The sequence below is a fragment of the Vigna umbellata genome, chromosome 1, assembly GCF_029865625.1.
Source record: "Vigna umbellata cultivar VRB3 chromosome 1, Vumbellata_1.0, whole genome shotgun sequence".
In the NCBI taxonomy this organism is placed as follows: Eukaryota; Viridiplantae; Streptophyta; class Magnoliopsida; order Fabales; family Fabaceae; genus Vigna; species Vigna umbellata.
In genome coordinates this window covers 7,954,385-7,981,557 of record NC_142165.1, presented here as the reverse complement: position 1 = coordinate 7,981,557, position 27,173 = coordinate 7,954,385, and the positions used below count along the sequence as shown (strand labels likewise).

Below are 27,173 nucleotides of genomic sequence, written 5' to 3'. Positions count from 1 at the left end.
ATTTATAAATTTTGATAATTATGAGATAATTTGAATTTGAATTATACTTTGTTAATTAATATGTTTATAAGAATCCATTTATCTCATGCAATGTTATATGTGAATTATTTTAATGATTAGGTTGAGGCGCATGAATATATTTCAATTACATTTCCGGATGGCTATTAACTTGGGACTCTTGGTCTTCCGAAAATCTTCAACTACGTAGAAGACTTTATCATTCGCACGTTTCTTATCCCTGCGTCCTTTAGAACCTCCGCGACGACACTGTTAGACGAGGCATAGAAAGTTGGGCTCGGGCGAGACGAAGCATGCCACAACATGGTTTTCATGGCGTGCTTCAACTCCTACGGCGGCTTGAAGAACCAGTTCCCGATGTTGGTGAAGTTGGTGAGATTGTGTGGCGAGAAGCTTCACACGGATCTCAGGAGCGAGATAAGGTGGGTGGGGAAGGAGGAGGGTGGGCCACTGTGGGGGCATTGGAGAAGACAAGTCTGGTGAAATCGGTGGTTTACGAGACGATGAGAATAGAGCCTCTGGTACCCTATCAATACGGGAGAGCGAGAGAGGACTTGGTGGTGCAGAGCCATGACGCCTGGAATCGGATACAACTTTAATGTAACCGAATACAGCTCCGCGTTCTTCTTCTTCATGGCGTTGCAACCGAATACGGGTGAAGATGGAACCGAATAAGCTTCCCTGCTCATAGTCTTCTCCAGCTTCAAACACTCCATAATTCTTCATCAATGACTTCCTTCTTCATCTTCCAGCAATCTCATTTTCTTCATCTACCACTAACCTGCAACCTCACCTGAACTTTCTCTTCTTTCTCCTCTTCCAACGCGAGCTTTCTTCTTGGTCTAGATTCAGGTGAAGAATCTTGTTGTGGAGGTGAAGAAAGCATACCTGAATTTTCTGCCTCTTCTTGAGTTTCTTCTTGAGATTGTTGCACTGGAAGTAGAATGTTGCTTTTAACAACTTTTTCTTCTTCCCAATTCCAAGATGCATTTTCATCAACTTCAATATCTCGACTAATGATGAGCTTTTTTGTTTGTAGGTTGTAAACTCGATAGCCTTTTGACTCTGTGCTATATCCCAAAAATATTCCTCGTATAGTCTTGTCTTCAAGCTTGTGCCTCTTTTGATCAAGAACATGTATGTAGCAGATAGATCCAAACACTCGTAGGTGTTTAGCTGATGGCTTTCTTCCACTCCAAGCTTCAATAGGAGTCTTGTCTTGGACTGTCTTAGTTGGACATCTGTTTAGAATGTAAACTGCAGTGTAGACTGCTTCAGCCCAAAAAGTGTTAGGCATACTTTTCTCTTTCATGATTTATCTTGCCATCTCCATAACTGTGTGATTCTTTCTCTCTGACACGCCATTTTGTTGTGGAGTATATCCAACTGTAAGTTGTCGCTCTATGCCTTCATCTTCACAGAATTTGTCAAACTCGCGAGATGTGTACTCCTTGCCACGATCACTTCGAAGTACTTTTATCTGTTTTCCACTTTGCTTCTCAACAAGGACCTTGAATTTCTTGAATACTCCAAAAACTTCTGACTTTGCCTTTAAGAAATAGAACCATGTCATTATTGAGAAGTCATCAATGAAGAGGATGAAATACATGTTGTTAAGAAATAGAACCATGTCATTCATTTTGACACTCCAGAAATCATAATTTTCTCCTATGAAAATATGTACTGGAGTTGATGATGTTTGATTGGTAGAAGCCATGAGTTGAGAAAACATTTTGGAAGTAGTATAGAATGGAGTTATAGTTTTGTTTGTGGTAGTTGAAAATTTTTATCTACGCCCAGTAGATGACCGAACGTAGCTCTGGTACCACTGTTAGTATTTTGAGGTTGTGAAAGGAATAGTTGATGGGATAGAGAAAATGTAGAGATAGTTGAATGTAGAGAAAATGTGGAGAGATATAATGGAATGTGGAAGTAGTAATTGGAAGAAGTGTTGTAGTTGTCTTTAGTTGTAGTAGATGTTGGCTTCTTATATCAAATGGTAGATGTTGTCTTTAGTTGTAGTAGATGTTGGTTCTTACAAATGGTAGATATTGGCTTGCTTACAAATGATCCAATGATCCCTATTTATACTAGTGGCACCTCCTTAACCAATGGTTAGGATCTTGCCACCACAATATTAATCTAAGGGTCATTATTCATTCTCTAGAAATTTCTAAAACATTCCTATAATTCTAAACTTATCTAGATACTTCTTATGGATAAGCATCCATAGATATTTTTATACATCATTCTAGAATCCTTCTAGATAGGATTTTTCTAGAATTCTATTTTGGGCCTTCTCTAGTCTTAGGCTTTTATCTTACAAGCCCAATTTACATTCTAACTCTTTTTTCTTAGGAGCTTCTACATTCTTCTAGAATTTGCATTACACTTTATCATTCATCTTCCAACAACCTCATCTTCTTCATCTACCACTAACCCTGCAACCTCACCTGAGCTTTCTCTTCTTTATCCTCTTCCAACGCGAGCTTTCTTCAACTCGTGAATGCACAATGAAAGTTGTGTATTTTAAAAATATGCAGTGCAATTTGATAGTTATTTTAAGCGTATATTCATCCCTCCAAATCGTTTCACATTTGCGGGTGACTGAAAAGTAGAGCAATCCCGCAATTCTCTTCAATTCGATTCGTGCTGTTCACTTCAAGTGAACACATTAAATTTTAAAATCATCGCTCGTCAATTTGCGTCAAGAGTAAATTGAGCGTAAGTGAACACAATCTTAATTAAAGATGGTTGGTAAAAATATTTTCTTTTCACCAACATCAAATCCACCCATTAAAAGCGGTGCTCACTATAAAATCATCTCTACACCCCTACACAAAAATTTAGAATTTTGGAAATATATTCTCATTAATAAACTAACATTTTTTTTTAAATTCAGAATACATAAGCACAACACTCTGAAATCTGACAAACTTACAACAAATATATACTCAACAATTTAAAATATAACCCTCTCTTTGTTTTGTTCTTCACGGTTCTCACAGCACACACACAGACTTTCTTTCTTACGGTACTCCTCACTTCTACTCATTCTTTTTAATCTTTTTCTACACAGTGCACACAACACTGACACACGTTATTTCTTCTCTCCTACACCGTGCCTCTTCATTTGTATGTGTGTCCCTTTTATAATTAACGAAAACAACGAAAATGCAGTGAAACGAAAAAGCCCCTTTTATGTCTGGACGCTCCTCCACACCACCACTCAACGAACAATGGAAGCAGTGAAACAAAAATGCAAAGGAAGAAGAAATGGGGATGACAAATGAAAACGAAAATCAAAAGTGAAAGAGGAGGAAGAAGAAGGGAGAAAACAGAAATGGGGAAGAGATCCGTGAGAGAGAGAAGTGGGGGTGGGGATGTAGTGGGTGTGCGAATAAAAGAGGGTAGAATTAGGGTTTAAAATAAAAAATAAAATCTAAATGGTAAATGTAAAAAAATTTAACTTAAGACTACTTTTAGAAATAAAAAAATCTAGGGAGGTAATGGGAGAAGGGGTTGGTGGTGTAGGGAGAAGTTCTCTTGAAGCTTTCAGTAAAAAAGTAAATACACAATTTACTTTGGTATTCACTTAAAAATATAAATTTTAACACTGAGAAAAAGCGGATTTTAATCAAATCCTAATGTCATTTAAAAAGTTAACTATAAGATCAATTAAATTTATTAATAATGTATTAAGTAAAGAAAACACTAACGAGTATGTTTAGCATATCGATTAAAGAATAAAAAAATAAAAACGTCTACTAAAAAGTGTAAATGTATACTTATTGTGATTTTAAATGTAATCCCAATTTAAAAAACTTCATTATTATTTTATTCAGTACTTGTAGGATTTGGTTAGTGAAACTCATTAACTAGTTTTAAATATAAAAAGAATTATAAATTTGATTTATTCAAAAAACAGACCCATAAAAAATGTGGTTAATGAAAACGGGTTTTGCATCTAAAAAATAACATGGCTGTTTTGTTAGAATTGAATAAGGAAAAGTGCAGGTCGAGGCAGTTGATGAGTTATAAGGAATAAGAAGTTTGAAACAGCCTTTCAAGACAAACTTCAAGCGCTGAGACCCGTAACAGAATCTTCCGTTCCCTATTTTCAGACAAAACGGCAAAGGAAACAAGAAACAGGAAAGACCCTGTAATCTCGCACCAGCGTAACTCAAAAACCTTAAAACTGTTCATTCATTCATTCTACGCTCAATACGACGTGTCGCGCAACCAACAACGTTGCCGACACGCCAAAAAAAACAACGTCGTTTTTTCTGCAACTGCAATCTCCTTCAAAGCCACACCCTCAGACACTAATCTATAACCCTTTCATTTTCTCTTCTCTTCCTCAATCTAAACCACTGTCTCACAGAATCCAGGATCATGCACAACTTCTGCTCTTCCAATATTTTCCCCTCATTTTAATACCCCTCTCGGGACCTAAATTCTTGGATCATATACACCGCACCGTATCCGTGAATTCGTATCTAGGCGTAGATCGTAATGGCTTCCCATTGGTGTTTCCGCTGCAACAAATTTGTCAGAGTATGGAGACAGGAAATGCCCATGTGTCCAGAATGTGACAGTGGATTCGTCGAAGAGATCGATTCTTCCGGTCGCCCCGTCCATGCAGAACCGCGCCGCCGTAGGTTCCCCGCCGCGGCTGCAATGTACATGATCGGCCACCGTTCCGGTAACTCCAACCAAATTCCCCGTTCCTCTCACCATCAACATTGCAGAACCGCCAACGGCGACCCGTCTCCGATCAACCCGGTTATCATGCTCCGCGGAGAGGGATCAAGGCACGAGCGTGGCTCCAGCTTCGACCTTTTCTACGACGATGGCGCCGGTACGGGCCTCCGACCACTCCCTCCGAGGATGTCAGAGTTTCTCCTCGGAACAGGCTTCGACCGCGTGATGGACCAACTTTCCAACGTGGAGTCTAACTCCGGGTCTGGGAGGCACGACCAGCACCACGCGCCGGCGTCTAAAGCTGTCGTGGATGCCATGCCGGAGATTGAGATAAACGCGTCCCATATGGTGACTGAGTCACATTGCGCGGTCTGCAAGGAGCCTTTTGAGCTTTGCACCAGAGCGAGAGAAATGCCATGCAAACACTTATACCATCCAGAATGCATCTTACCGTGGCTCGCAATTCGGAACTCCTGCCCTGTGTGCCGCAAACAGTTGCCTGTTGAGAACGAACGTGAGGGGTTGGAGCGTGTGGAGGAGGAGGAAGAGAACAACGTGGGGTTGACGATTTGGCGGTTACCGGGCGGAGGGTTTGCAGTGGGAAGGTTGGGGAGAAGAGAGGGTGAGAGAGAGGTTAACGTTCCTCTTGTGTACACGGAAGTGGATGGTGGGTTCAACTTTAACAACCTTGTTATGGGGGAACCCAGAAGGATTTCATGGTCGGTTTCGGAGTCTCGAGGGAGGAGAAGAGGTGGCACGTTTAGAAGAATGTTTAACGGTTTGTTTAGTTGCTTGAGAGGTGGTGGGGTTGGGCCTCAACGTTCTTCTAGCTCTGGTTCTTCGAGAAGCGCGACGAGTACCAGTGTTAGGGCTTCGCGTCCTAACATGGGTCCTTCTTCCTCTACGCGTAGATCTTGGTCAATGGATGTCAACGGTGGAACCAGACCATGGTAAGGTAATGTAACATCAATGTTGTGGCATGGGAGGTAAGGAAGTTGAATTTGTGTGTGAGTAAAAATGGAGGGTGCAGTGCAATGAATGGGGAATCATATGAGAAGCTATCTACAGAGGGGTTGGAGAAAGGAAGGAGAAAGCCTCTGCGTTTATTTTGCTGTATATTTTTGGGGGCATTTCAATGGTACCTTCGTGGTAGTTTGTAATGATTTCAAGCACCTTCATGTTGTTCATACCTTTTCTTACTTGTTCTTTGTATAGTTTGATTAGCTTCGGTGTTTTTGTCTTTCAAATTCGTGTTCTTATAGTTGTTTTTAATTTTGGAAACCGGTAATCTGCATGGTAAGCATATGCATGCATACTCAGATTTTTTTTCATATTCGTGTCCCTCAGGGAAACCCATACCTTTTTCACATTGCATGGTAAACATAGAATAGGGATGCATGATCACTCATAAAAGCAATAAGGACATCACATAGAGTAAAGATTCATGAAGAGTAAAAATGTATATTAACACCTAGTAATAAAAATAACAGATTTATAAATTACGTGATATAATTAGAAAAGAGAAATAAAAAAAATATAATAAATATAGACAAAATCAAGGTATTCATGAATATTTTTCAATCTATTATTATTATGGTGCTATTAGATTATTATGCTGCTTTTCCAGGATATATTATTGTGCTGCTTTTTGAGTCCACTATATTTGAAGACAAAAAAATTTATAAACGTCGTATTTTAATCGTCTAAAGTATATACTTTTATTTTATTTTTGTAATAGCAGTAAATTGACATCTTAGAAAATAATCATAAAATTATAATTTAAGATGACTTTTTGTTGTTTTGCTTATTTGTCGAATAAACGCTTATTGTTAATAAATTTATAAAAGATAGACCTAAATTAGAGTGATTGAAATATGTTAAAGGTAATGAGAGTTTGACACACTTATACTTATTTAACATAATTTTTATAATAAAAGAATGAAAAATATTATATAAAATGTATTTAACATAATTTGTATAATAAAAGAATGAAAAATATTATATCAAATAAATGTAAATGTGTTTCAAAGAATATTTTCTCATTCATTACCATACTCGTTGCTTGCCCTAGCTAGAATGGTTTCAGGACTAAAAAAACTTTTACTAATTAGTTGCAATTTTTATCAAATTTATTAATGTGGGAAATCAGTTCTTATTTCGTTTTTTCTAAACATGATATTAATTTTTTTTAACACCGTTTTCATAATTAATGAATAGAGAAATGTGTAATTACCTATGTTCCGTTTAAAAAAAATAAAACTAAATTGAACAAAAATAATAAATAGAGATCAAATTGAATTTAAGATAGTGACATTTGACACTAAAAGTAACACTGTCGAGGATTCTAACACATGACATTGTTAATATTATGTGACACAATATTAACTTGACACATAATTTCTTTTCTTAAATTAAAAAATTTTTAAAAATTGAAATCATGGATTAACACGTTATATACATTGTTTGTTCTTTAATTATTTAAACATATTAGAAAAAAATTAAGTTAAACAAAATTAACCCTTATTTTAAAAAAATATTAACACTGAATAGACAAAAGTAAAAAAAAAAATATGAACTAAATTAGTATTTTAAGCTTAAAAGTTAAAATACATTTTAAAATTAAAACTTGTTTGTTTTCTTTTAAGAAAATATGATTTCAATTTATTGTTATTATTTTTTTATATATAGAAGTTATGCTTATTATTAACAAATTTTTCTTTCAATTATTTATTTATTTATTTTTAACATTTTTATATTTATTTATCTTATTGTTTTAGAAATCGTGGTCTTAAGGTAAGACTTCTTTTTTCTTTTTTTCCAATTCGTACTTCACAACTTATTTCTTTTTAAAATAATTTATTCTAATGTTTTTTGAAATCTTCATATATAAATATATTTTAAATTTTTTAATACTTTGACTAAAGGATTTTTTAAATTTTTTATGTTTGTGTTAAATTTTTATATAATCTTGTGTTTTTTTTTCAAATATTTTTATTACCCTTTAAAATTTGTAATGTTTTCTTTTTGACTTTATATAATTTCTTTTTATTTTGAATCTTTTGGTCTCTAACCTCTTCTAACGAACTTTTAGGTATCATTATTGATTCTAAAATATTGGTAATTAACGTTAGAAATTAATTTAGAATCTAATTTATAAATGAATTATAATTTTTTATTAATGTTAAAAAATTGTTTTAAATATCAATAATTTTTAGTTAACTTAATTAATATTGACGAGGACGTCCACATCAAATATAATGATTGATTATTTTATTTTTTAAATTAGCTTTTATTTAAAATTTTTTTATAGTGTTAAAATGTTTTGATCAAAGCTGAATTGAAACTATTCTAGCACAAAGGAAAGGATGTGATGTTGAATTATTGATTTGGTTCCATTACAAGAAAAAAAAAAATTACATATAACCAAAATTGTAGGTTATAATCAAAATTTGTAAATAATTATGCTTTATTTACATATTATTTACGACAAAAAAAATCATAAGTAAATTTCTTGTAACTAGCATTGTCTATAGATTTACCCATAGATCTTATCCGTCAATAATTATCTACTAATTAAATTCATTGATAATATCGTACTAAAATAATATGTAAATAACTTGGTCATTGTAAGTCTGTGCACATGTTTTTATATTAATAGGGATATTATAGAAAATAAATTAAATAATGTGTAGAAAATAATTAAATAAAAGTAGAAACATAAAAATAATTTCATCATAGTTAGAAAATCTAAGAACAATAACAATATCTAAATTTATATCTAAGTTAAAGATCCAATTATCATTTAGAAAAAAATCTTAAACAGACTAATAATTGATGTTGTTCATGAGTGTCTTGTGAATGTTCTTGATTCTCTTTGGTTGTTGTTAACCCATGTAAGGTTTCTTACCGCAATTGAAAAGAGCAATTTCCTTACATCAGCAAGAATTTCCTGAGATCTTTCTCATGGACTCCCTGTAATCAATTTGTAGATACAAGTGAATTATCTGAAGAGATAAGATATTGTCATTTTGACATGATTGTTAAAGTTCAGAATAAGAGAAAGGTCACAAAACCTTACATTAATAGTTTCAAAATCTTTTAATAAACTTATAAGGAACTATGGATACATATGTAGTTCTCTACGTCAAGCTAAAAAATGTCATAAGTTGAGTAGTAGACCACTTGTTTGAGGATGAACTCAAATTACTTTGGTTAATATTGAATGTAACTGAGATTGAGTTCAAAGTATTATGAAGCTGTTCAGAGGCCTGAAAGGTTAATCACCATTAATTACACTAGCAGAAGTAAAGTAGATATATCAGACCAAACAATTTTTAGGGGAGTTCTGTACTATTTTTATTTTGTTTATTTAAAATTTAACTGTCAATTTTATTTTTATTTCATGATAAGAATTTTTGTCAACACTTATGGCCAGAAATAAATTTATTCGATAAACTCAAAATATTAATTTTATAATTTAAATTATCAATAAATATTTTTTTTAATTATGAATTTGTTATTAAAATTTAAATTATCAACAAATATTTTTGTCTATAATTTGTATTATTGATAAAAATATTTGTTGAAAAATTTTATCGATAATTTTGTAATTTATATTATTAACAAATTCTTTTCATAAGTAAATTTGTTGGTAAATAAATAATAAATTTTTTTGCCAAGTCTAATGAGAAATTTTAACATATTAAAAGAAAGATCATGTTGGATCTATCAAGGGGGAGTTCACCGAGGAGATACATACACCAATAAGATATGAGTCAAACCATATAAGGGATTGACATCACTCTCTATCCAAAACTTTAAGACAATGAGTTAATGGGTCTTTCATCTCTTTATATAGTGCTTTACTTTCTCATTTCTATCTAATGTGAGATTTAGACTCATACTTCCAACAGATCAATGAAAAAAAGAAAAAGAAAAAAAAGAGAAAGAAAAGGAAAATAAAGATGAAGAGGAAGACGAGGAGGAGGAGTCACAGATGACGATGGTGGTGGAGAGGGAAGAGGACAAGGGAAGAAGAGTAAGAAGAGAAAAAGGAACAAAAAAGACAAAATCATGATATTTACATAAGAATTTTATCATAGGTGAGAATTCGTTGATAACATGTGATCAGTTTGTAAAGTTTATAAACGATCATTTTACCAATGAAATTTTAACCTTCAATAATCTGTCGGTAAACTCAAATTACTGACAAAATTTTCCTTTTATTAACAAAATAAAAAATATATTTAAAAGACTTTAAACAACTTAATGAAATGTATTTAAATATAATAATCTAGTTTGTCCTAAATACATAAGTTCCACTTGTTGAATATCATCAATCAAACTTCATCTTGTATATCACATAATTATATTTATAACCAATAAGTCAATCCGACTCACCATGAATTCAAGTTGAGTTGTATTAGGAAAATTTCAATTTTTTTAAATGTGGATTGAATTGAGCGAGACTCACTTAACTCACAAGCTAAACGAGTTCGAGTCGAATTGAAGGTGAATTTAACTCGTAACCCACCAACAACAATTCCATATTAGTATTTTTATCATTTTTTTTGCAAGTTTTTTATAATTATTTATCACTCCTAATTATGTTTGATCACAATTGATATTTTAAATATTATAATGTTACTCAATAACATTTGAATATTTGAATATTCAATTTATCTGTTTTCGAATTTTCAGCCATTATCTTTATAATAAAATTTAGATAATTAGGTAATTACTTTAGTTTCAATATTATAAAAAAAGGAATTAAGTCAATATACTTTTGTTACTACAGTAAATATATAAAATAAATTACCAAGACAAAACTTTCCTAAATGAACTAATCCACCAATTTATTTTGAGTTGAGTCGATTACAAAATTTATAACTCACCAAAATATAAATGAAATACTTTTTTAGTTCAACCTATATTAAGTTAATCTATGTAAGTGGAATTAATTTAACACTAATTGAATAAACTATTCTATTTAAAAAAAACTATACAAATAATTTTATAACATATAAAAAAAAATATTTTGATATTAAAATAATAATAATAATAACAATGTTAAATATATTTTTAGTCCTTTAACTATAAAACATTTTTGAGTTTAATCCATTTTTTAAACTTTATTTCATTTTCATTATTCTCTTTCATGAACCTTCAATTTTTAGTTGATAACTAATGACATTAATTTTTTCCTAACTGGCTAATTGTGTGGCCACTATTCTAATTTTGTTTCTGTCTGTGATTAAAATTAAAAAAAAACATTAAAGTGTATGATCAAAATCCCTTTTCTTCTTTCTTGATGGGTTTATCTTCTAAGAACACTCTTTTATTTTCCATCTTCAACCAGCCATGACCAGCACGAAGTCAAACAACTGTGTCACCTCTACCCAACGCCGACGCCAACGCCACGGTCGACAAAACTGCACCGCCTTCACCCTATTTCACACTATGTCCTCCTCGCTTCTAAATCCACGATAGCATCAACCAGCAAAACCTCATCAGCGAACTACACGACTCCGAACATCCATCTTGTCTTCAGTGGAATCAATCCCAAATGCATATGATAAATTTAAATATTATAGTAAAGGAAAATTCATTCATTTTTAACTTTTACACACTCTACAAATTTGACGGGCTTTTCCTCAATCAAACCACAAAAATACAACTACAAATTTTGCCCATCACCATTTTTTTGGGCGATATATGTTGCCACAAAAAATTTAGAGTTATATTAGTAATTAGTAATATAATACATTTTTGTGATTCTTTCTTTTTCCACTGGTCATACCCTATGTTTTATACACCGCTCATAAAGATCAACTTGTGGCGGAAAAAGGTCTTCATTACTGATTCTTTGCCCAAGACTGCCACCGCAAAAAGGTCTTTCATTCCTAAACACCATGCCTTCTAAATACATAGATGGAGTCCGAAGACTAATGGCATTTAAGAGGAAGGCATTTTCTGCAAATGATCTTTCATACAGGGTACAATAGATTATACTTTTCAATGTTTCGTCTGAAATGAAGATGAGTTGCTCAGCTAAGAAAATAAGGACCTGAATGAAGCTGTCCGCATAAAGATCAAATCATAAAACATTGAATTGTTTTAACTCAGAAATAAATTGATGGGGAAATATGTGCTTTTAGAAGTTCTCTAGTGAAGATTCAGTATATAGATTTTAGGAGCAGTTTGTCAGAAGGTTGGTAAGTCACACTGAGCAGAATTCGCATCAACCAGTCAAGGAAAAAAAATCATTTAATTTCAGAGGACAACACAAACTAACCTATTTTATCCTGCTTACTTTCCATTACTACTTTTCTCTACTCTACCTCTTTCGTTGTTCAGAGCTCAGTTGGATTTGGTGAGATGAATTCTAGTGAGAGAGGATCCAAACTCAAAGGTGACATACTATCTGAGAGATTCTTCAGTCACTTTTGCAGAATTTAGTCTTTGGAATAGAAGTTGTAAGAAACATGTACAGAATGTGCAAAGTGAAGTGTTTCTTCAGCCACTTGAAATAATCTTTCAAAATCGACAGCAATACTGCTACAGATAACATAATATTACACATTAGCCAAAATTGAAAAACATTACATAAATAATTAAAGAGAAAAAATTGAATTTGTGATGGCATATGGGTTACCAAACTGTCAAATCACTTCCCTCTACCGTCTATCTAACCTTCCTTACTTCACCACCTTTCTCCTGTATTGTGTTAAAGCTTAATACATAATAATTTATTCACAATTATCTCGCCCTAACTACATAGCAATCCTGACTATCTCCCGGATTTAAGGATGTTTGTACCCTACCCCACTACTCCAAAGATATAAGGCATGGACTCGTGATATACCTCTTCATGTCATGTAACCTACTACAACCATGAATTATTTGTGATACTGAGATACTCGATCTCCAACCTAATCAGAAATCTGTTTCAATTATTTTTTATTTCCTTTTCAACCTAAGCTGAAATCTATTTGAATTATCTTTTATTTCTTTTACTAGTATAAGTGGCCGTTAAGATAACATTGTTTAAGTCTATCGCATTTGCATTTTAGAATCTAAAACCTCTCTTATGATTTTCTCTTTAAATAATAACTTCTTTAAACAATAACTTCTAAACAAGGTAAGATTATTGAATATACTAAAACAAATCTTCAATCGAGAGAGTTATGAGAGTTTCTATTCACACAAACGTCAATATTTTGATCTAAAATCATACTTCAATTCCTAACAATCTTTTTCAAGTAAGAATCTTTAAAAAACTCATAACTATGAGTATCCACAAATAAAATTTGCTAACTTATAGGAAATGAATATTATAAATGGATATCTTTGAGTAATGGGTACAAATATTCTTTTATACCTGCATGTTAACAAGACGAGTACGTGCATTATAGTATTCATACCTATGGAAACATATATATATATATATAGGATAATAATACTTTGACAATATTTTTTTGACAACATTTTAACTTCATCTACGTGTCATTCTGTGATTGGTCCAAAATTACTCCAGAATCAATAATAATAATCATAAACAACAACCTTAACCAATCACAGAATGACACGTAGATGATGTTAAAATGTTGTCAAAATATCATTATCCATATATATATATAAATTTATCTCAACTTATTTTTGTAAATGCCACTTTAATTTAATATAATCTCATCAATTTTAAGTTTTTAACTTTAAATAATAATTCTCATTTTATTATAATATAATTTATATTTCATTTTAGTTTAAAACTTTTTGTAATCAATAATAAAATTTTATTTTTATCGTTTAATTTTATTTTAATTTATCAAACTCATCAAATCACTTTAATTTTCATAAACTTTGATTTCAAATTATTTCATCTCTTACCATCTTTCTCTTATTCAAATATCCTCATTTCCACCTCTCTTTTTCCTAATTCACTTCACAAAATTCATCTTAAAAGAAAGTTTCCCCTTATTCCTTTAAGTAGTCATTAGGTAAACTACTATCTCTCTAATTATTGCTTGCTTTTAGTTGAATTGGCATTTAGTCTCGAGCATGTTTCACGTATACCTATCAGTCCAAAATTTAATACTATTTCCTTTTCCTAGTTTGGAAATAGAATAACACCATCAATGTAGTGAATAAAACTGGTATCTGCTTTCTATCTTCCACCGGGAATTTGCAGCCACCATAATAATATGAATGAATTTGGTGATTCAAATTCAAATTTCTGGTTCAATCAACAACGGGGACTCAAACTCTGCCTATGATGGCACACCACAGAAGATTAGACGAGAAAAAAGAATGTATCAACAAATTTCTATCACTAATAAAAGAGAAGAATCTGTTCTTCCTTTTCAACAGATAAGAGAAACAAAAGTCTACTAACTATTCAATACCAAACGCGTGGCTCATAAAATCTCAAAGTAGGTAGCTTCTGAACTTTGAATTTGATTCAGTAGCTACACCCATATGCACAATTTGAAAGCAAAAGACCAGAAGGATCAGTTCCATTTGAAGCTTGATTGCTTGGATGGTCCCATCTTAATCTTATGTAGCTGTAAGGAAACTAATCAATGGCTGAAAAAACCTAAAGTTTTATTTTTTGTTTTGTTTACTTTTGTTGTTGACAGCTAGAGATGAACAAGGAAGAAAGTGTGCTTATTATTTATGAGAAGCAGATTGAGTAAATGAGGTGATGGGTTTATCTTCCAAAAGTGTTCGCTATATATGTGTGTTTTCAAAGCGTTGATCCTTCTGCAAAGGAAGTTTTGAATAATTGTAGGGAAAGACAAAAGGGTTATAAATATTGTAGCAATAATGTGATGGAGGACAACTCAAAATGTGAAAGAAACATACCGAATTGAGCTTGTTTTGTAGTTATTTATAGAAATTGGTTTTGCATTGAACATCTGTTTCCACGTCCCAGAACTTCTTCCCCTTTTCATATTACGAGACATTGACAGAAAAGAGATGGCTGTCCCTCAATTTTTTCCAGTTCAAGTTTTTATGTATATGTATACATAATCTATTAATATTAAAAATATTTTAAATTTTTAAATTTAAATATATATATTTTTTATAAAATTTTGTTTTTTAATTAGCATTATTATTATATTGTTTTGAAGACCAATATTCAATAAAAATTATATAAAATGATCTAGTGTATATTAAATATATGACTTTATATTATGCCAAGTAAAAAGTTGAAATTATATTTGTACAATACAATATAGTCGTATTTCTTAAGCACACTTTACTCAATTTTATAAACTTCTTACATTTTATTCATTATGATAATTTTTATAAGAAATTACATTAAAATGGTAAAATTTTCGGTTTTGGACGGAGAATTGTGTAGAAGAATTTTAATGGTAAAACGGTATTAAACACAACGAAATATTTGGATAATTAAAGGCTAAATTGAATTAAAATATATTTTTAATGAGAAAAAAATATGGTCTAATAAATATATTAAATAACACGGTTTAATAAAGTTTTTTTCTTTAAATTTTTTATTATTATGAAACCCTTAAAACCTACATTTATTTAGATTATTTTCACATATTATATCGAGAATTATTAATTATACTCATCATGTAAATATTATTTTAATAAAACAAATGTTCAAGTACATATTGATCTATAAATAAAATTAGTTTTTCTAAAGTGAATTTTCCTCTTACAATATAAAGAATCTCTTTCCAAACAAAATAGCAATCAAACTATTATTAAGATCTTATCACCTATATTTACGTTCAAAATCTGGATAATATCAATATCTTTCTTATTATCAAAGCTACAAAGTGTTTAAAGTAATGAGGATAGAGTTTTATTGTCCACAATAATTAAGATAATTTTTAAACATTAAAATCCTAACACATTATTTAATTTTACCTCAAAAGGATCAGATACATAAATGTAAACGAAACTAAGCGTTTATTTATGGAGGATCTACCATTATACCTGGTTGTAAGAAAGTGCCCCAGCAATTGTTTCCAGCTATTACTTTAAGCCAACTATGGAAATAATGTAACAGAGGTCCCCCTCAAAGTGAATTGAAGATTTGGGTAGGATTAAATGTTTTCTCGTTCACATTGCATCCATTTCTATAAAAAGGCATATATTGTTTTTGATGCAATAGAACCCTAACTAGGTGCCAGGTCCATCGTTAAGAAAGAAAGAAAGAATTAAATTTGTGTGAAGAAATAGACTTTAAATTTAATTTAATTTTACAAAATTGATTATAAAGTTAAGTTTATATATATAAATTCATCTTATATTATATCTAATTATTTCTAATAAATGTGAAATGGTCTGTATTGACAACAATGACAATCACTTTTGTTAATGTTTTACACTGGACAGCATTGTCATGTCTGATGTTAAAGCCGATTGGCAAGGGCTATGTTATATCATATACAGTCTCCACTCACAAGTCACATTCTTCATTGTTTGTTCATTATTGGATACCCAGAACCACTCAAATTTATCTCATTATTCATCACTAATCGTAGATTAATACTATTAATATGATACAGTAGGCTTGATTAATACAAACAGCAGCATTCAAAAGCATTAAAAACACACGTAAACGTGTTTTCTAACCTTTCACTTTTGATCCTTGTAACTTAGCCTATTTATAACTTTGTTTCCTTTAATTTTTTTTTTCTTTCTAAAGTTATTGTTGTCATTTTTCTTTTTTTTTTTTATATTAGGTCTCTCATTTCCTGAATTCTTTTTTTAAAAAAATATTAGTAAGTTTGATTGATGTAATAGGAAAAAAATTAAATTTATAAATTACAAAAACATCTTTGTTTAATTTAATAGAAATGAGTATTAATTAAAATTTAAATATATTAATTTATAAAATTAAAAACTATTTTAAATTTATTTTATTGATAATAATGTTCCATCGAAAGACACAAATTTAAAAAATAACTAAATTTTTCATAATTTTATATTTCTATATAACTTTAATTTAATTTATCAATATTATTTCAAAAGGGAAAAATAAAAATCATTGATATCAGAATAAGCAAATAGATTAAAAAATTTAAGATCATTTTAAAATACAATACTTGCGGCATATTGACTAATGTATGTCCTTATGAAATATAGTTAATTTGCAAATATTTATGAAATACAATTAATTTCTAATAAAATAATACACTTCAATCTTTGAATCGGTGTAAGGAATAGCTTAATTTTGTAATTTCAATTTTAATAAACTTTTTATGGACGTAGAAGTTAATTGCATTAAATAACAAGAATGATTGAGCATATGCATAGGGCACAATGGATTATACACCTCATGTATGCCTGCAGATGAAAATAAAGCATAGGTGCTTATTTTAGAATTGTTTTGGGATTTGAAGAGAAATAGAGGTGAAATTGTGATTGTTTGGATTAAAGGAATGGTAATAAGAAATAAAGGAAAATGATGGAAAAGTTTATAAAAAATTAGTGAGTGACGTGATGGATTAATAAATTAAAAAAGGTGTTTTAAATGATAGAAAAAAAAGATTATTATTTTATTTTTGTATATAAAAATAATTTTAATTTAAATTACAGTTAGTGTATAATATATTATAGTGAAACGTGAATAATTATTTTAAATTAAAAAATTAATATTGATAAATAAAACAATAGTTATGTATATACAGTATAGTGAAAAGGTGAAAAAGCATTGAGGACAAAACAGTAATTGTGTTTAGATCGAGTTAACTTTTCTCTCAAATCTTGTCACTCGAGTGAAGATGAGTCTCACCCTCACTCTTGCAAATCAGTCGTGGCAATCTCACCTGCAAATCAGTCGTGACAAAACAGTAATTTTGTTTATTTCATGAAAAATTTAGGTTTTAAACTTTTTTTGGAATAACATTTTGTTGAAAATTTTTGTAGAGAAACAGAAGCTTGAAGAAAATTGAAAGAAGTTTTTTAGAATTATCTCTTAATCATTTTAAACACTTATTTTTAATACAATTCTTGAATAAAAAAATTAAGAGATTAATATTTTCATATATAAATCTAGAATTTACCTTTATATTGAACTTGTGGTGTGAAGGTTTGAATTATGTTACACATATATTAGTCATTGCATTGAATTCATGAAATTCAACCCTAGTTAATCTTTAGCTAATTGAATAATATAAACTTCATTTATTAGTTTTGAATGCTTTGAAATTAGCATTATAATTTGCAAAATTTGTATGAATCAATATTTACGTTCTTTCCAAATTAATTAGTAAGATTACACATAAGTTAAATACACACAAATCTCTTAAAAAACAATACTTATTTTTTTTTTAATTTACTACACCTATAAAAGAGATAACACTTTTGTTTTTGTGAATTATAAGTAACAGACTTACAATAAAAATAAGATATATATAATTATATTACAAACTTCAAAACCCCAACCTTCGAGCCGATTCTTATGACTTTAAGGATCGCTATTCCCACTAAATTGTTGTAATGACTATATGATAAATTACCTGTGTGAATGTCCCTATATTATTGTTAGTTTGGTGGTGTAATCTCATTTATTATAAACTTGACTTTACTAATCAATTATTAAATAAGATTTCAAACTCTCATTAAGTAACATATTGCGTGTCAAAGTTAAATGACATGGTTATGGCTTTTTGCCTATCGCTATTTACAACATCCTATCTCAATTACTCAGTAAATAGCAGCAACGATAAGCTGGTAAAAATTAAAGTTTTTAACAACATCAAATTAACAGTAAATTATAATCATAATTATAGTAGTGCTAAACAAGCAAGACACTGTTTACTTTGCCAATCAAAATCAAAATCTACATCAAGTTGGAAAGTTTCGTATTCGATTTGATTAAGTGATTCATAATGCACAGCATGGAATCAACTTGGCTGCTCTGACTAATCAAATCATCAATTAATATTAGCGTGTGGCAAAATTTCAAGTATTCTCTAATAGCAATGTTAGTGAATCAATCGATAAGGAATAGTTCACATCAGAGATGAACAAAACTAATTAAATTATAGTGAATTATGAATTAATTACATTATATTGAATAAAAAAATGAATTATCTATAGTAAAAACTTAATTATACTCTTTATTCATTATCTGTAATAAAAACTTAAGTTATCAATAATAAAAACTTAAATTATGAATTAACTGTGTTATATGAAACTTCTATATTGTTAACTACTCGACTAAGTTTCAACTTGCTATCCCAACTGAATTCGACTGAATTTTAATCTCAACCTGTTTTGACATATGGTTCAACTTGTTTCGTCTTAGTTTTTTATTTAATTAAACTTTTTTCAACTTTTTAATTTTGTTATTTGTAAGATAATTTATATTCTTAAATAAGAACAAATATTTCTTATCTACTTAGTTAACTTTTACTTTTAAAAAAAAATTTAAATAATAATTCAATTCAGTTTGATAGAAAAAAATAGTTTAGTTCAATTAAACTAATTTTCAGTTTAGATCTAATTAACTATTGTTTATCTCAATATAATTTTTAACAATTCAGTACGTTTCAATTAATTTTATCCACCCCGATACACTTCATCTCATATATACTCTTCAAGAGTATTTCATAAATACTGTTCAAGAGTAAGAGTAGTTTTTGTTTTTCTTTCTTGGCACTTCCGGGTTTTCCTACAACACTGCACTTTTTGTCTGTGCTTTTTGGCTTCCTGAGCTCCTTTTTCTAAAGAAAGTGTCGGTAGCATATACATTGCCTAATGCCTATCCCTTTTTTTTCTTTTTTTCCTTTGGACAACCTTGAAATTAACCTTGTGTTCAAGCACATTATATGTATCTATCTCTATGATTATGCATCGGACAAACAAGATAAGATGTCTAAAAAACTAAGAAACGTTTTATAACATGCATGCTATAATCTAACGAAAAAAACATACGGTTAACCTTGACCATAAGATAAGTAACTCTTCTTTGGTATAATAATAGTTTCATATTAATTAGAAATCAAAGTTTATAGTAATTTAAATACAATTTACTTCTTTAACTTTTTTAATTATTTTTAAGAATAAATTGTAATAGAACATCAAATTTCAAACAAATAATATTTCGAATGAATTAACAATTTTTCTAACAATATTTTGATAATAAATTTTATATCATTATTTTATTAGTATATATATTTAAAATGGATTAATTATAGTATTGTAAAAAAAAGTTGTCAAAAAACATTTTTCATTTTGAACAGTGTATTGACTCTAACATATTATTTTAATGGTTTTTCTTTTTTCTCAAAAATTTGAAGCAAAGTTCAAAGACAAAATACAACTTCGCACTTCAATCTCATCAATATATTCACATGTACAGTTTACAATCAAGTTAAATGTCACGTCTTTTTACACATTTTAAATTCCAAAAGACAATATAAGTTACTTAGTTATCTCATTTTCAGAATATATTATGCTCTTTGTTTACTTTTAAAGTGGATAATAAAGATTGTGGACCTCATTTCGACTATGTACTATTCAACTAATTTTTCTGTCAATTTAGTTTACTGCCTCCTCAGCTTCTATAATAAGGAGGTTCGAGTTCTTGATACCGTCTGTTTTATTTATTTATTTTTGTATTTATTAATATATATATATATATATATATATATATATATATATATATATATATATATATATATATATATATATATATATATATATTATAGGAACTTTATTTTACTTTCCTCGATTTTGAATGTTGGACCATTGGTTTGCAGATCTTTGACTCCTGTTTCTTGCAACTTTCAGACGAAGGTGTCATTACATAAGTTAAGATTCATTCTCTTCGTTTTCAAAGTCACTCACCTATCTTTTCCTATATGAACTTTTTTATGTTTTTGCATCTTAATATGTGATTGTCAACATATTATTAAAAGAATAGTTCCTATGATATCTTAAAGGCTTACGCAGTACAACATGAGTAAATCTTTATGAATGTTAAGTTCATTTGAGTGTAAATTGTAAGATAACTAATATTGTGCTATAATATCTCTACTTTGTGAAACCTAATCTCACAACAATCAAATGAGTGGTGAAGTAAGTTATGATTCTCTTAGAGATTTATTATAAATAAAATCACATGATCCATTTAGAAGATAGGTGGCTAATAAAACAGACATATATAGGTAACTTAAAAAAAGTTTAATTTTATTAAATATATGTAAATAAAAGAATATTTTCAAGATACTTAAAAGAAATTGAGTATATATGAATAATCTAAAATTTATTTAAACCTAAAGTGAGATGGGTAGACTATCAGTATCATGGATTAATGAAGGCAGAGAGTAATTAAATAATTAACAGTCTGAAGCAGTGAACTACTTCATATGAACACTTTAATGGTTGCATACTAACGACTCTTTTGTTGTTAAAAAAGGTAGAAATTGTGAGTAGTTTTAGGTATTATAATAACAGCAAACACGACATTCATTTTCCAGTGAACGTAACGACAGGAATTATGGTCTGATACAGCTATACAGGAGAATCTTTGGAGAGCTCCACCACACCTTCACAGGGAGACTGTCTAACAGGACAATCCAATCTTTCTCTCTCTCTCTCTCTTCCCATTTAATTTCAGCTGAAAGTTCCAACTCAACAACTCATCAGATGCAAACCAAACCTGAATCAATATTCTCAATCCACCAACCAACACAAACCTGAATATCAATATTCTCCATTCATGGCCTCTTCCAAGTCTTCTCTTTTTCTTCCTCTCCCTCTCCTCTTCCTTCTCCTGCAAATCCAAACATCTGTCTCTTCTTCAAAAACACAAAAGACACTCCTACTGCCTCTAAAAACACAAACACAGACACAAGCACCCTCACGTAAGCTCTCTTTCCAGCATAATGTAACACTGACTGTCTCACTAACCGTAGGCTCACCCCCACAGAACGTTACCATGGTCCTCGACACTGGCAGTGAACTCTCCTGGCTCCACTGCAAACAACTCCCCAACCTAAACTCAACCTTCAACCCTTTGCTCTCATCCTCCTACACCACAGCTTCATGCAATTCATCCATATGCAACTCTCGTACTCGTGATCTTATCCTACCCGCTTCCTGCGACCCCAACGAACTCTGCCACGTCATCGTCTCCTACGCCGACTCCTCCTCCGTCGAGGGCACCCTCGCCGCAGAAACCTTCTCCATCGGCGGTGCAGCACAACCGGGAACCTTGTTCGGCTGCATGGACTCCGCCGGGTACACCTCCGACGCCGACGAGGATTCCAAAACCACAGGTCTCATGGGCATGAACCGAGGCTCTCTCTCGCTGGTGACCCAAATGGCGCTCCCCCAATTCTCGTACTGTATCTCCGGGAAGGACGCCTCCGGAGTCCTCCTTCTGGGTGGGGGAGCCGCCGCCGCGCCGTGGCTGGGGCCGCTGAAATATACACCTTTAGTGACGGCAACTACCTCGTTGCCGTACTTTGACCGCGTGGCGTATACGGTCCAGCTCCAGGGGATCAAGGTTGCGGAGAAACTTCTGCAACTTCCGAAGTCGGTTTTCTTGCCCGACCACACCGGGGCGGGGCAGACGATGGTGGATTCGGGTACCCAGTTCACGTTTCTTCTTGGGTCGGTTTATTCAGCATTGAAAGATGAGTTCTTGGAGCAAACAAAGGGGGTGCTGACCCGAATCGAGGACCCGGAGTTTGTGTTTGAGGGGGCGATGGACTTGTGCTACCACGCACCAGCGAGTTTGGCGGCGGTTCCGGCAGTGACGCTGGTGTTTGAGGGGGCGGAGATGAAGGTTTCCGGGGAGAGGCTGTTGTATAGGGCGAGGAAGGGGAGTGATTGGGTTTATTGCTTCACTTTTGGAAACTCTGATTTGTTGGGAATCGAAGCTTACGTGATTGGCCATCATCATCAGCAGAACGTGTGGATGGAGTTTGATTTGGTCAACTCTAGAGTGGGGTTTACCGAGACAACGTGTGACCTCGCCAGTCAGCTGTTGGGCCTCTCTCCTTAGATCCTGGACACTCGTTTATAGCCGTCTGATAGTCTTTTTTTATTGACTAAATATAATCATTAATCAATTCTCAACCCTCGGATTATAGATACTGCTTAGGGAAAAATTAAAATCATCTTATAGAATTTGGACTCTTCAACTTTACAGGTAAAGTTTGCTTACAGTTTCGTTCTACTTCAACTACCACTGCTTTCGTTTTCACTCTTTACTTACTGGATCTGTTATCAAATGTGGATATAATGATATTTTGGATGCTGAAAGAAATTGATTTTGCTTTAAAGAGAAACTGTTTGATTTTTTGCATTTAAAAATAAATATTGTATGAAAGCCTTGAAATGATCCGTTATCTAATAGAATTTTTCCTTATAATCTGAGTTTGAAATGTTTGATTTTAGACTATTTTAAGTGAGTGTGTTTCAAAATTATGTTTCCTTACTATTTAATATTTTAGAAAGGTGTTTGTTACATACTAAATGAATATAAGTCTCAGATAATTTGGTGAAGAGAAACCATTAAGACAAATGAATTATTCAGTCAAGCTAAAATCTAGAATTTTAACATTAATATATTCTTAACATAATTTGTCTTGAAAATTTAGTGAAACCTGGGGCATTTACTAGGATCCAAAACACCCATTTAGACAATTTACTTGACCCTGTCTAATATATTAGAAATAGTATTTCTTTTTGTTTTTTCCATTTTTCAATCCCGTGGTCCACCAAAATTTGGAGATTAATTTGATTAGGTGGGGGCATTAATCTGTTGTGTGTCTGCGGTTATAGAGATAGGTTTCAGGTAAACATAGCTGTATACCAATGCAACTTGGTACAACCATTAAGTATTATTTAAAAAAAATGAAAAAAATTGAACTCACTAAATTATTGATTTTAATGCACTTCAAAATTATCACAACCAACTAAAAGTTTAAATAAAAAAAAATAAAGAAATAAAAAAAAAAAAGGATTTAACCATATTCAAAGCTATCCTATGGAGCCGTGTCAATGAACAGAAAGGAAGACAGCAGCATTCATTGAAATCAATTGTCGTATTTTCTTTGTGGAAATGTTATGATAAAGTGATGGCATGAGATTAGAGGAAAATAAAACATCATATTAATGTAGGATACATAAGTTCTGCGAACATTTAATATTGTTTGCCTTCCAAGTTATATCAACACTAAATTTTGTCAACATGGTCAGAATAAGCGTTCGAACTGATTTTACTTATCTTTTTTGTTTTCTCGTTATATATGTGTTTATTTCACATTTCACTATAAAGACTATTTTGGTTTGGTTAGAACATTCTATGGTTTTTACCTTTATACTAAAACATCCTAAAATGAAAAACCCTCCATCTCTCATTCTCTCTTCAAGCTACTTCCTCTCCATGAAAAACCGTTACAGCTCCCTTTTTTTCTTTGAGAAATGTGGAAAGATAAAGAGAGTGAAGATTTGGAACCTATAAAAAGAGAGATGGTGAAGGAAAAATATTGGGGAAAGAGGAGATACGTGTTGATGATGGCAGAATTAAGCTACTTCTAGATTAAATTTTTCTGAAAACATTTTCTAATCTGTAAATACTAATAAACAAAGCTTAAAAATTAAGAGGTGAAACGGTCAATTTTTTTTTTTATTATAATTTTTACCAGAAGTGTTGGGTATTACAAATTTTATGGGGTGCGGAAAGGAAAGAGGAAGGTTCAAGAAGGAAAAGTCTAATAAGAAATCATTGTGTCATTTTTTTCCTTTAACTTTTTTATATCGGTTTATATATTTTGGGGGCTTCTTCCAACACTTTTGAAATTCCTTTCTGCACCCCCAAATTTTCCCATATCTCTAACCTACTCTTAATAGTTTTTATGTTTTGACTTTGACTAGGGGTTAAATTTATTTTTAGGGTTATCATTTTATTCACAACCTATTTCCCTAATAACCTATTCTAGTCTCGTACATGAGTAAAATACTTTTCTTTCATTTTAACATTATATTTCTTCCTCTCTTTCTTTCGTCGTTGTGAGATACTACAAGTTGCAAAGGTTGGTGGTGGTGGAAAGAATTATCAAGCAGTCTCCCTCTCGTGGTGCAGTGCGTGGAGTGGTGCAATGTCGTGCTTCCTCGTATTCGAATAAACCTTAAAATAAAACCCTAAAATAAAAAATGTAAACGGAAGTGACATCCTTCAACGGATGTCAACATCCGTTGAAGATGTCACCTCCGTTTAAAGGTTACATTTTTTATTTTAGAGTTTGTTTTATTAGGGGACATCCGTTGAAGGATGTCACCTCCGTTGATGTATACTTCCTCACGCTGGTTGATGCTCTAAACGCTCCTCGATGTTCCTCCACACCACGGCGGCGACGCTCCTTCACACCACGGCGACAATGGACCCTATTTAAAACCCTTCAACCCATAACAACCTCTCATTTGCGTCTCATCCTTCACCTACACCTCTTTCTTCTCATTTGCACTTTTAAAATTTGGATTTTAAAATTTGATAAACAAAAAAACTTAACATATAACCAGATTTTAAAATTTGATAAATAAAAAAATTCACACTTGATCAAATTTTGAAATTTTGTAAAGAAAAGAATTCAAAATCAAATTTTCAAAAATTCATAATCAAATTTTAAAATTAAAAAATAATCAAATTTCTAAATATGAGACTTAGATTTCAAAATTCAGAAAATTTCATAACTAGATTTTGAAATCCAGCTTTGAATTTTCAGAACCAAATTTTGAAATTAGAAAATAAAATCCAAAAATAAATTTTAAAATCTAAAACTAGATTTTGAAATTCGAAAAAATTCAAAATTTTATTTTGAAATATAGTTTCAAAAAATCTAGAATCAAATTTGGAAATTCAGAAAAATCTAATATTAGATTTTGAAATTTGGAAAATTCAGAGTTTTCAAAATGATTTCTGAAAATCCAAAACATAATTTTAAAATCTGATAAAATTCATTACTGGATTTTAAAATATAAGAAAACTCATAATCAAATTTCAAAATTGGATAATTTTCGAAATCATATTTTGAAATCCGTAAAAAATATATAATATATATAATTTATAATGTTATAATGGGCATCACCATGGAATTTGGATGGGCAGAAGAAAAACGATAGGTGCAGAAAGAAAGACTCTTACATATTACACATGAGTTGGGTTCAAGTTATTGGGTTTTCTATGAATGGATTTTGGAAGATTATGGTTTTTTCTTCCTGCACCCCTTTCCCTTTAGAAATTTTGAATATTATATTTCAAAAAATTCGCATAACAAATAATTTGAAAATCACCTTATAGAATGGTCAATTTATAAATTATGATTTATGTTTTAAGAAAAGTTTGTCTACTCTCTTTTAAGAAAAGTTTGTGAGGATAATTACAAAAGGGCTTGCTCTCTCCTTGATTTGTTTGACAAAATTTAATAGTATTACAAATAACGAATGACTAAAAAGTTCACCGGTGGCTAATTAGAGTAGGTTACATTGTAAATTTTTTTTTTCTAGAATATACTAGTTAGAAAAGAGTATTTTGACAAAATAAAAATATCATCACTACGAGGATCACATAGGTAATCTCTGATCTTCAAACAGGTGAACAAGGTACTAGAACCCCAAGAATTTATATTAAAGGATAATGATACTTTGACAACATTTTTTTGACAACATTTTAACATCATCTACGTATCATTCTCTGATTGGTCCAAAATTACTCCACAATCAATAATAATAATCATAAACACCAACATGGACCAATTACAGAATGACACGTAGATAGTGTTAAAATGTTGTCAAAAAAATGTTGTCAAAGTAACATTATCCTATATTAAAACCTTTTAATATTAAAATAATCAAATTTATATATTTTTAAACTACTATCACATTTAAAATACCATTTTCTAGGTCTTTAAATTCTCCTCCAACAAGAAAAAATTTTCGTCCCAGAAAATTCATTCATTAGGTAGAAAGAAAAACTTGCTCTCCTCACTTTCTCTATTACAACCACTTAACTTAACTGAGATAGTTCTCCCCAACAAAATTATTGACATGAAAACCTTGTCTATGTGCTAAAATGCTAATGCTCAATAGTTTAGATTAGTCTAGTCATTACTCTTAAAACAATTTCTCAACCTCTAAACCTTTCCTTCATAGATTCTTCTTTCACATGACAAACCAATATGTATTTGCCAAACTGAATTCACCTCCATCTGTCTTCAATTATCTCTTGTAAACTCTTTTTAAAACTTAGCTAGCCTTGACTTTATATCAAAACTTAATTGATATCACTTCATAATCTCTTGCTTCCTCTTTGAAATACCATACAAAAGACTTGATCACGCACGACTTCTGACCTATTACCAACTGTTAACACTCTTGATCACCTTTAAAAACAACCATTTTGATGACTTCACATTTCTTTACTGATCTCCACCCTTGAGTAACATAGTTTCCAC

At 31.1% G+C, this 27,173-nt stretch overlaps 2 pseudogenes; both read left to right on the top strand.

Moving 5' to 3' along the window:
- Positions 1 to 4,504: 4,504 nt before the first annotated feature.
- Positions 4,505 to 5,734, top strand: LOC148204526 (putative E3 ubiquitin-protein ligase RHC2A pseudogene; annotated as a pseudogene).
- A 15,265-nt stretch (positions 5,735 to 20,999) lies between these two features.
- LOC148204525 (aspartic proteinase PCS1 pseudogene) lies at positions 21,000 to 23,006 on the top strand (annotated as a pseudogene).
- The last annotated feature ends 4,167 nt before the right edge of the window (positions 23,007 to 27,173 follow it).